Genomic DNA, 12,225 nt, shown 5'->3' on the forward strand with positions numbered 1-12,225 from the left:
CTTCTTAGTCTCCACAGAATTTGATCAAAATCAAACTTTTAGTGGCACAAAAAGAAATAGTAAGGACGGTTTGATTATGCTACAACATGCATTTCCCATAGACACTTGCCGGAGTATACTCGGGACTCGTCCTCAAGGCGGTAAGTTACAGGCAAGTTCAGTAGAAATTAGAATATTTGTGAAACATCCTATAATCCTGTCAGAATCCTCCATATGTCTTCCAGTTGTCTGTATACAAAATATTAAAGTTCTAATTGCTCAATTTGTTTGTGACCACAAATTCATTGATGCTACTGTATATGTTTTATCTTATGAGTCATTACTTGACACTAATTAAACAATTACATGTACTTTTTTTATTATGTGTACATGTATGTTGGCTTCTCCCTGCAAGTAAGAGGAAATGGATGAAGAAATAATGGAAAGACAACATGAGTAAAGTAAGTAACCCCCAGCCACACACTAAAGTTTCTATAGCATCAGACTGTCAAAACTCTCAAACAACACATGACATCAGATTCATGGTATAGTTTTTGTCAGGGATAATGTCTGCAAGTCATCAAATACTGGATTTCAGAAATATCAATGCTTTTATTACCATGTCTTCACAGAGATCATCATTTGCTTTGTTCACTTGCATGAAAACAGGTAAGGGATCAACAATCCAGGCATCGTCCATTTCTGTGCTTTGTATGCTTGGTGGCACACACACCGAAGCGCTGTCTATGCCCATTGCATTGGAACATTTGTCTGGAAATTAATTGTCAATGAATAAAGACCCCCCCCCCCCCCCCTCGTACCTATTGTTTTTACCATGGCCTTCATGTTCAACTGAGGCACATTGCTACACCTGAGTGGGCTTGCTTACTGTATAGCAAGATTAAGTGTGGATGGATCACTTAGTGCTAGCAAGAACAGGAAAAGGGTTAAAGCTGTGTAGATGAAGGGTTCAATAATCTACACAGACATCAATATGTGTGTGCTGCCCTCTCTTGCTGAAGGGAACTGACCTCCAACTTATCTAGTTTGAATAATACAAAAATTATGTCCAAGTATTTTCATTTTAAAATTCAGATGATGGATAAACTTGAAGTACTTCTGAAAGTAAGCACATTCTGTCTAGAAATCTGAAAGGAGAGGATATGTGAATGTATGACAAGGTGAATGGAATTCATGAAATAAAAATGGAATATATGTTATTTGATGCTCCTCTTTGTTAACGTGTTTCATGTGTGTAACTGAAGGGAATGTGTGTAACTGAAGTGGAATGAGTGGGTGAGGCTTGGTGTTTACTTTGACATGAACAACTCATTTTCATTCAGGAAGTTGCAGAAATAAAAACACTCCTTGCTTCCTTTTATGTCCTCTTTATTTACAACACATTTCTCTTGCCTGAATTCCCTGTAAAGGAGAATTTACTCCAAATATATATGCCTACACAGTATGTGATGGATTCAGTGAATTTAGGCATCTCAGTAGAACACATCAGTGAAGTCTTAGGAAAATTTAACCATACATTCAAAAGTTATGAATTCATGTTTTCTTTATATTGTGTCACTACTGTGATGTCACAAACTATTGTAGTCTTCTTTTCCAGTGATGCCAATACCAAAACTTTAAAAATTAATAACGGATTGTCCAATTGTCCTCAAACTTCACTGCTGTGTTGTACTAGCTTTGCTACAGTCACTGAATCCATGCATTAACACAGTATGCTGGAAAGGAATGATTTGATAAGTGATTTATTACAATACTTTCATCAAGATGAGGTTGAGGACAAACTGGTGTGCAGAGGCTCTGTGGTGTATGTGTGGATACTACCCATATTATTCTAAAATATTTGTGCTTAAAATCTTGAAATAAAAGTAAGGAAGAATGTTTTTGTGGACTGCTTCTGTGTCTTGAATATGAGCAGTGGAGATAAATTTTACTTTTTTCCTGATGATATTTAATAAACAACCCATTTTCACATCATTTAATATCACATACACACACACACACACACACACACACACACACACACACACACACACACACACACACACACACACACACACAGACACACACAAATCAAAGTACTTTATGAACTGCATTCATTTTGTTTTGTGTCATTTATACCAGGATGTCTATGTTTCATCACATAGTTATGTAAAGAAGGTGTAGGGCCTATGTAGTATATCATATAATCTAAATAAATCATCTTTATTTCATTTTGTACAGAAAGGATGCATATCTTTGTTGGACAAGTAATAATTTATGCTTCTTTCTTTTTAATTATTGAAATCTTGTTACTTCATGTATATCTTATTGCTTTAATGTAAAATACTGGTATCTTTGATGTATTGAGACTGTACCTTAGGATTGATATTTCTATATGAATATAATTATGTATGTATGCAAGTGTATATATATATATATATAATGAAAGAAATTGGACTGAGGCGGACGTTGCTCTCGAACTTGAGTCTCCCTTTTAATCAGTCGAGCTTTCAGCCTGTCATCAGGCTTTCATCAGGATCTACCAACAGAATAGTTATTATCTAAGTAATCTGATGTGTCATAATATAATGCAATGACATATAATGCCAATCTTCTGAAATATTACCTTTGTATACACAAATCAATCATGCAATTCAATACAAAAATCCAATCTAACATCATCTCATCGACAAAAATATATCATTAATCAAAAAAACATAAGTAAATTCTTATATCAAACTGCTGAAATACAATAACCATATTTTCCTCATCATTTAAAGCATAATAATTACAAACAAAACAGCATTATAAATATAGACATATACATGTATATAAAATATAATATGTTCATATGTCTATTTGCATTCCATATGTAGGGAATTATCTCTCCCCTCTCTCTCTCTCTCTCTCTCTCTCTCTCACTCTCTATATATATATATATATATATATATACACACTGTATATATATATATGTATATATATCTTGGAACTTTCCACGTGTTGGACTTCGAATGTTGTAATTATAAGAAGAACGAGTGTCAAATACGCCATGGATCCAATAAGAAGGTTTTTTTTTGTTACAAAATTTTCAGCCTGCCTCAGGCCTTCTTCAGTGGAGTGTATACTAAGACAATGTTATGTTGTTATGATTCATGTTTGCAAAAACTTATCATTGTCTTGATTTTGATGTTGCTGACTTCTGCTTGCATTTTCAAGAAATTTAACAGTGCAGAACGTGACTCTTGCACTTCATCTATTCAATGGCATATGCGATTTAAGTTGAAAGTTTATCTAAAGGGAAATAAAGGCAGAGTAATAATCTGTAATCGTAACCTGCATTTTGTCATTTTGGGGTTTTAGAGAAATATCTTTTCTGGGGCTTGAATGCATGCTTCAGGCTTTATTTCCTTGCAAATTTGTTTCACCTTCAATAGCACTCGTTACTGAATAGATGAGATGCAAGTATCATGTTCTGCCATATCTATATCTTGCCTATTTTTTATTTATTTATTTATTCTTTCTTTGAATGCAGACAAATACAGGTCATTCAGAATAGTCAGAAATGCTGTTTCATCCAGATGTAGAAAGACTAGGGGGAGATCACATGATATTATTTAGTAGATTGTATTGAAAAAATTACGAAATTGTATGTATTATAATTTCGATGAATAGATAAATGACATACTACAGTAGTACTGTACTAGTAATCACATGTTCGTATCGCACACTTGCTCGCTTTCGCTTCGGCAGTCTCGCCAGCGCCTGGCCTATTTGATTACGCCTACGCCGCTGCGTCTCTGCCTGCGGATGTTGCGCAGCTGCAGCTGCAGTCGTAGGCGTATTTATGTCCTTGTGTTAGTAAACACATACATACATGTACAATACACGCGTACCTAGATATATCAAAGATCGTGCTTTATCTTTGGATAGATGAATAACTGCAGCGCAGCGATCTGTCAACTCCGCGGCACCGGCAGCTCAGGTACGTCAGTTTCCTTTGTTCTTGACTTCAGGTCATTTTCACAGCTTTTAGGGGATTTTAATTAGGGTTAGTGGACGGTGCTTTCTGTAGGACAGCAACAATGCTCTTCAAATGATCAATCCATCTCTTGATCTGAGAATGTCGTCGGTAGTGGAAGCGCCGATAGAATTCTAGTCCCATACACTGTAGAAGCTGTTTGTTATGTCATTTGAGACATTGAGTAGTAGGAAAAGGCAGTCCAGAATGTTTCTTTAAATTCCCACTTGTCATTATCTTAAGCATCTGAAAGTTTATTCTAAGAATTATCATTTGCACGCCTTATATATTGTAATTTTAATGAAAACCCTACTGACAGTATTTTCGTGCATCTCAATATCTCAGTTCACGTAGACTCAGCATCATCAAGACATCTTCGTTACGAAAGTAGGCTGTCTGTGCAGGCCTAGAAATCTACTATGTACCAGTACACAAGTCAACCCTGTCAATTTCAGTCCAGAGGGTGTCTAATACTGTATGTATGATAGCCCTACTACATATCGACCCCCTCTTTTCAACCGACCGCGTATTAATTGGTGCACTGAACGCTTAGTACGCACTTCACTGCGCGCAAAGCACATAAAAATGGATTGGCTTTGACTGTTGATGAGGATGGTGTGGGAAAACGTGAAAATTCACTGTTCATTAATGGTTTTAATCAAGGACAAAATTTCGAAGGAATATTTTCACTGAATCGTAATATCATGTCTATGGAAGTTTCTAAAAAGCTTCGTACAACACGGTGTTCAATACAACTCGGTTTGCGTGCATTGTCAATGCAAAAACAGCGGTCGATCTCAATTTAAGGAGCGTTACCACAGGGAGCTGAAACGAGGCCACGCAAGTTCGACGGCGATATTTTTGCACTGAAACTTCGAATCGAAAAGGGAACAACGGCATTTGATAGTGCTGGATTTTCTCAATCACGTAGGTCAATTTTTTAACGTGAATTTCAGTGTTAAATATTTTTATCGAGCAAATAAACATTAGGCGGTCGATGAGTAGTAGGTCCAAACATATATGCTGCTATTTTCAAGTAGAGATATTTTTTCGAATGAGGAAATCGAGAGAGAAAAATCCTTCTCTGCGGAGGAGATTTTTATCGTTCTTTTTTTATGGCTCTCCTGTAATGCTGTATAACTACAAGGAGGGGATTCTGTAAAGCCAGACAATCAAGTTTCTGAGGAAGATATCCCCAACAGGCGACAACAAGATACACATACCATCCAGACCAATTTTTCAGTCAAGTCTAACATAGAGTCTAGTTCTACTTCTAGTTGTGGAATGTAGGTCTCTAGTATACAATATGTCTAGATCTAGATCAGATATATTTTATAGTTGAGTGACCTGCACCTCGTCATACAAGTGTAGTTAATTTTTATGCATGTTTAAAACACAAGACGTCACTGAAATTCTATGAAATCCCACTCACATACAGGAAAAATGCTAAAAATTCCAATGTAACCGTAAATTCAGTGACCGATACCAGAAATTTGCAGCTATTGTCGTCAAACACGAACAATGCAGAACAGTTGTGTGCTGAGGAAGGGGCGTGCACCTTGCCACCTCACCCCACGCTCCCATAGACAAAGCACGTAAAAGAAGTGTGCGAGTAACCGTGATGGTACTAATAACATGTATTTCTTATATAAATTTAAGATTTTCAAGAAAAACTGTTTAGTTTCCACCACAGTTTGCTTGGTTGTGATAGCCCTGTCAAGTTTGAAGCATACTGAACACAGTCCCGGGCATAAATATTTGTTCAGTGCACCTCTAGCAATTTTAAGCAGGGTGACACTGACAGTATTATGGCCCCTGAAGAGGTGCGGGCACCTCACTATATTAGATTTTTTTTTTAAAAGACTCTGTATAGCAAGTTTTACTCTCTAAGGACTATGTCTAGGGTCTATACGTTCTACTGTAGAGTCTAAAGTGCAATTCTGCAAGTTAGTGATGGTGGGAGCTGATTTCAGTCTGATGTCCTGTCAGTGCGTCCTGTCCATGGATGGCGTAGTTCTAACTTCTAGTCTACTACTAACGTGAGGCTATGTTCACAGTGACCCTTGGATTTAAGCCATGAGTGATGGAAGATGGTTTTCCTTTTCTTTTCTCTCTTTCTCTTAGTGTTTCATGATGATACAGATTTGAGCACAATGATCTTATTCAAGGGGAGTAATAGAAAAACAAGAAAAATTTCTATTTTTCTTCAATCTATCTTTCGATACTGCACATTTGCTTTAGTGTAAATTTACGCATGATATGCTGCAGAAGCCCTGATCAAAGTTGAATTTGTATTTACATTATGTGTTGCCTACAGAGACCAAAAAAAGGAACATGTTCAGGAGCTGAAGGTGTTGCACATTAAAGAGAGTGAAACACAATTATGTAAATTGAGTGAATGCCACAATATTACAAATATTTTTACACAACTGTGAAGTTTGAGGGAAATCTGACAAGCCATTCAAAATTTATGAATTTTTAAAGTTTGGTGCAGCCATTGATTGCTGGATGAGAAGACTACAATGCTCTGAGGTATCATGAATGAAAAGAAAAGTATTTTGTACAAAGAAATTAGATATATTTTCACTTTTCTAGCATATTAAACTCGAGAGCACTTGGCTAACGTATTTCAGAAAGCAGGGGATAATTTCCTTAACATACTGTATGGTAGTTAAAAAATTGAGAGAATGTATTATGTTTATAAAAAAATGAAATTTTGTGGAATTCTATTTCAAGTAACCAATATATTTTCTTTTATATCATTGTATATTCATAACGTAACAAATTTTAGTAGTCTTCTCATCCAGCAATAGCTACACTGAAACTTTGAGATTTTGTAACATTTCAACAGATTTTCTGATTTTCTGTAAACTCCACTGATGTGTTCTACTACTGCATTTACTCAATCCACATGTATATTTGGGTTTCATTTCCCTTCAAGTTACTTAATTATAATGTTAGCAGTGACACGCAAAGTGTTAGAAAGCTAGAGGACTGTACTTAGTCCAACCTAAAGTATATGTGGTGTTTGAATGTAAAGGTAAATATTATAAGATGTGATTTGAAATAAGGTTTGGAACTGTCATATTGTGACACGCCTAATGTCCTTAACTTCCGAACAAACGAGGACAATTACCCCTTGGCTGGGGGTTAGGGTCAGGTTTAGGGTTAGAATGTGGGTTAGGGTTAGGATTAGGTTCAGGATTAGGATTGGGGTTAGGGAAAGGGTCTGGGGTTATTGTCCTAGAACCCATAGCGAAAAAGAAGAAGAATTAAGACATGAAAATATTTTGATTGCAATGTTTCCTTCATGTGCATTCTTACTAAAACTTATTTTGTTGACAGATAGTGAAATTCAAAATGTACTTTTGTAAATTTTATCTTATTTGATGGAGTGCAAAACATTATCATGCAATAATATCCCCCTTTACAGTACCGGTATACTGTAAAAACAGAAATTTTTGTGGTTCATTAATTTTCGAGTATTTCACACTACTTTTGGCCCGCACAAATTCTTAAACCCATGAAAACATCTTCACAATTTTATTTACATGTTTTGAATGGGTTAACAATTGTACAGTGCGAATTAAAAAACCTGCAGATATGTTTTTCAGCCGCCCAGTGTGAAAAAAATAATCACATGAAAATATTGATGTTTACAGTATGAGGACGTGATCCAGGATGCATCTTATTATTGTTTGTATTATGTGTCATTGTCAGAGCAAATTGCTCTCTATTTGCAGTTACAGTTTTCTCTGTTAGCAGATTTTTCCAACATGTCCACATTTAAAGTCGGACGATCCTAACCCCTAATGGTACGTTATTTTGTTAACTCCTGAACGAACGAAGTTTGTGCATGCAATTGCGCAATGCCAGGCTGCAGTGCTATATCCATAAACGTGTGGGACAATGCTGCCACTGAGACACGTGTGTGTGTGTGTGTGTGTGTACGCATCATACACAAACATTGTGACCGCGAGAGCGGTGATTGGAGGAGAGAGGCCAGAAGGCGCGTGGCTCTTTTGGCCTCTCTTCATGCGCATGCGCTGTGAGTGTGCATCCATTCAGAAGTTTGCGTGGCTCGGACAGCCATTTTGGGCCAAAAGAGCCATGCGTCTTCTGGCCTCTCTTCATGCGCATGCGCTGTGAGTGTGCGTCCATTCAGAAGTTTGCATGGCTCGGACAGCCATTTTGCGTCAGGTGATTTTGAGCAGAAGTGTGTGTTCGCTGACCCATTGAGCCAGCGCTATTCTTTTCATTCGATGTCACGACATTTGATACAGAATGGGGGGAGGCAGTGTGTTGCATTCGTCTCCATGCCGCACAAACCACTCGCCACGATTTAAAGGCTTTAAGCTTCCCCTTGGTACGACAGTAAAGCTTGTTCTTCTAAAGAATGAGTTTAAAGATACAAGCACCTTAACTGTATCCTTGCTCAGTGCAGGGAGATACTTTTACACTTTGATAATTACACATGTGTACAAAATTGTGAGGATGTTGGGATATCAAACACAAACCAGCAGGAAAAAACAAACAAACAAGCAACACGCTGATAAGGATTATAAATCATGATATTTGTCAGGCATGGCCATCACAGGTAGCTTGGCAATCTATTAAAGAAGCATATGGGATTGTGTCTAAAGACAAGTTGAACATGCCTAAGTACCAGAAAAACAAATAAAATATTCACAAAGCATTCATTACTCACTGTTAGAACTCCTCTAGAGACATTTGAGCCATTATTTGACAGTCAATATATTTTACTGTCAAATCTGACTTTTATGCTTTAGATGAAGGTTTGTGGATGTTTGAGAGACCCTGAACAGACTCTTTACCTACACAATTGTAGCTCAAAGGTTTGTAGGCTTCCTAATTCTCTCCTTCCCACTATAAGAGCTGGTACGTTGCATGGATGATCTTTACAGTTTTTATTCTCCGTTGTCAGACATCTCACTCTCATCGTTTGGCTACCAGACATTGCAAACGATAGAATGGCCTTGAATTGTCCAATTGTGATGGAAATTTTTTTCTCAGGAGATTACTCCAACCATCACTCCATCTGTTTGCCAGTGAAACTGACTTAAGATGATCGGCTTAAGACTTATTGTCTCCACAGCTGCTCCACAGAGGGGCTGGTCTTACAAAGAAAGACATTTGTTCACTTTGTTCGAATAAGATGCCATTTAAATCTTCATCTGCTGGGTTACAGTATGCCAGTCTAGTATTTTGTGCCAGGCAGAGATACATGTAGTTGTCAAGAGCAGAGGTAGTGAGCCTTCTAGATGTAAGAAACTTGTTTATATTTTGTGATCTATATCCAACCTGCTGTAAAGGTGTCATGCTGCAAATTTGTCATTTTCTGAGGCAGACGTGAGTCTCTTTGACTTAGAATATCTGCGTCTCGTTTCAAAACTCAAGGAACAAAGCTGTGATTCACTTCTGTCCATGGAATGTTCTGTTATAGACTCTTTGAAAAAAAAACCAAACACCTCTTCTTCAGTGATATTGTAGAAGGATATTGATAGTTATCATGCAAAGAACCAGAGGGTAGGCCTACATTATGTGTACTCTAAAGTTTCAGTGGGGAGAGAAAGTTTTGGAAGAAACTGCGTGCACTGAATTATTAAGTATTGATCATATAAATATTCCTTCATTCTAGAATTTCAGCGAAAACCCCAACAAGAACAAATGACGAAGAGGGAGTTACATGTTGAAACTTACAGTACCCATAATGTATTTTAGGAGTATCCAGTACTGCAATAAGGATGTGTGTGTGGGACTATCTGTTTCAATTGTTTATTTTTTATTTTTTTTTTTTAATATGCAGGTTGTCAGAATATACCCTGACAGGGATACTGGATTCAATATTATTTCTCGGACTCATTTTGCACCGCACATTTATGTTTTGGATCTCCATGTCTCCTTTGGAGCACAGTACAGTGACGGTATCTCTCAATTCTATTGTCAATAGTGATGAACCTGGCTGCTATTATATTCATTGATGTGTAGCAAGTTATTGTGTGTCTAACCTAGACTACATCATGTATAATGTTTATGCTTGTTAGTATGGGATTTTGTGTGTACGTCACCAACTGTTTGAATGGTCGAGAGAATGAAAAAAAAAAAGTAAGTAAAACGGTGCCAGAGAGATTGAGAGGAAATGAGAACTGAGTGTTTCTCACTATGTGTCCCTATTTTTAGTGTGAAGGTAATGTGCTGCTATTTGTCCCCATTTTTAGTGTGAAGGTAATGTGCTGCTATTTGTCCCCATTTTTAGTGTGAAGGTAATGTGCTGCTATTTGTGCCCCATTTTTAGTGTGAAGGTAATGTGCTGCTATTTGCCCTTCTATAGAGAACCTTAGCGAACAGATTACACTTTATGTGCGCATCTCCTTTTTTTCCATTTCCTTTGTTTTTGTTTTTGTTTTTGTTTTTTGTTTTTTTTTACTGAATTGTGAATACTTGTTTTGTAAGCATGGTATATCAATGTTTCATTCCATGATTTCATACGTACTGTTTTCATACATTGTAATTTCATGTACATTGTATATTTCAGTCTGACTCTGAGACATTTAAATACCACAATGAAACACCATTATTTTATCTGTCTATCTATCCATCTATTTGTCTTTCTATCTATCTATCAATCTATTTGGTTATTATGAAGCAAGCACACATATGTTCCAGTCATCATATAATAGTGTAGCTTCCCCAAACTGTATTGGTGCTGTACATTCACACATCTCACTTTCTTATCTATCACGTAAAATATGGCTGGGCTTGCTTACCACCATTTCTTATAGATTGATCATAGGTTGTACCATGCCTTCTCCACTACTCGTTTGGAAATTAAGTTGTGCTTCCTTAATTGTTATTGATATGGAATATGAATTAAGGTAGAATCTAAACATTTTAGATTATTAAAGACCCTTGTGGCAAATATATTTTTTATGGAATGAAGAAATTGATTCTGATAAAGAAGATAATACAGCAAAATGATGACGATAGACATTCGATATTTATATAGAAAGTTGAGATGTCAGCATTCTGTAATGACATCAAATACAAATTTGTTATATTCATGTGGACTCTTACAGTTTGTATCACTGAATATTTCATAAGAGTTATCACCAATGGCAAAAAGTAACAAACCTACAATGATCTGAGAAAGTAATACACCACAAAGAAAAGATGGCAACACATTTTGAGGGCCTCAAGAAAGTTGCTTATGACAGTTTACTTGTAATGTGTGATCATTCAGTCTTGTTTGTAAAACCTTGTTAAATATGACAATATACCCACATGTCAAATCAAGTCTGGCATTGGGATGCCTTTATATTTACAGCTGTAGTATGTGTAAAATCATAAATATTCGCGGCACAAAACTTTTGCGAATTGAAGCCAATAGTCTTTTATTGTGGCATGAAATTTTTTGAATTACCACTGGCATTCAATGCTGATTGTGTTAGAAAACCTCTCGTGTTCATTTCACTTTCGCAAAGTGCAGGAAAGTTTCATGCATACTTGTAAATTTCTAGTTTTACAGTACTTCTGTAATACAGTCAGTGTGAATGTGAATGTTTGTGTGTTTGTATACATGTGTGAAGAGATTGTATTGTATTGCCTTCCAAGACAAAAAGTGAAATTGTATTCGTCATGACGACAAAGTGGAGTTGAGCATTGGACTGGGAATCTCATCATGACAAAGATTCAGCAAAGTCATTTGTTTCCTTTCTGCAGTTTCATCGTATTGTGATGACGAAAACTGATACTTCTTTAATACCATCCTGGTAACATTTGATACAACAGGCATCAGACTTTAATAGTTTACAATGATTGTATAATGTAGAGCTCTATTGTGTCCTATTTGTAAGGCTGAAAATTAATTCTTGTGTAGTTAACTTCAAATGTGCCTGTTAAATTGCAACAAGTCTGTCACAAATAGTGTTCAGTGTTCCATAATGCATTTTATGTGCTATATAACTAGTGTAATGCATGCTGAAACTCCTTTGATAATTGAACGACGATATCTGAAACCTCATACAGGTCAAAGTCCAGAAATTGTGCAGAGCTAAGCACTTGATTTACAGCTTTCATGTGACTAGGATCCTGATAGAAAAGTATTATATCCAGAATTTTTAAATCAAACTGGTGATTTTTAAGATGTTTGGGCCAAAATGTATGATGCATTCTGGGAATGAGAGGGAATTTCCCTCTCAAAGAAAGTC

This window comes from Diadema antillarum, unplaced genomic scaffold (assembly GCF_040938485.1).
Source record: "Diadema antillarum isolate AM-2024a unplaced genomic scaffold, OU_Dant_1.0 seq00001244_RagTag, whole genome shotgun sequence".
NCBI lineage: Eukaryota > Metazoa > Echinodermata > Echinoidea > Diadematoida > Diadematidae > Diadema > Diadema antillarum.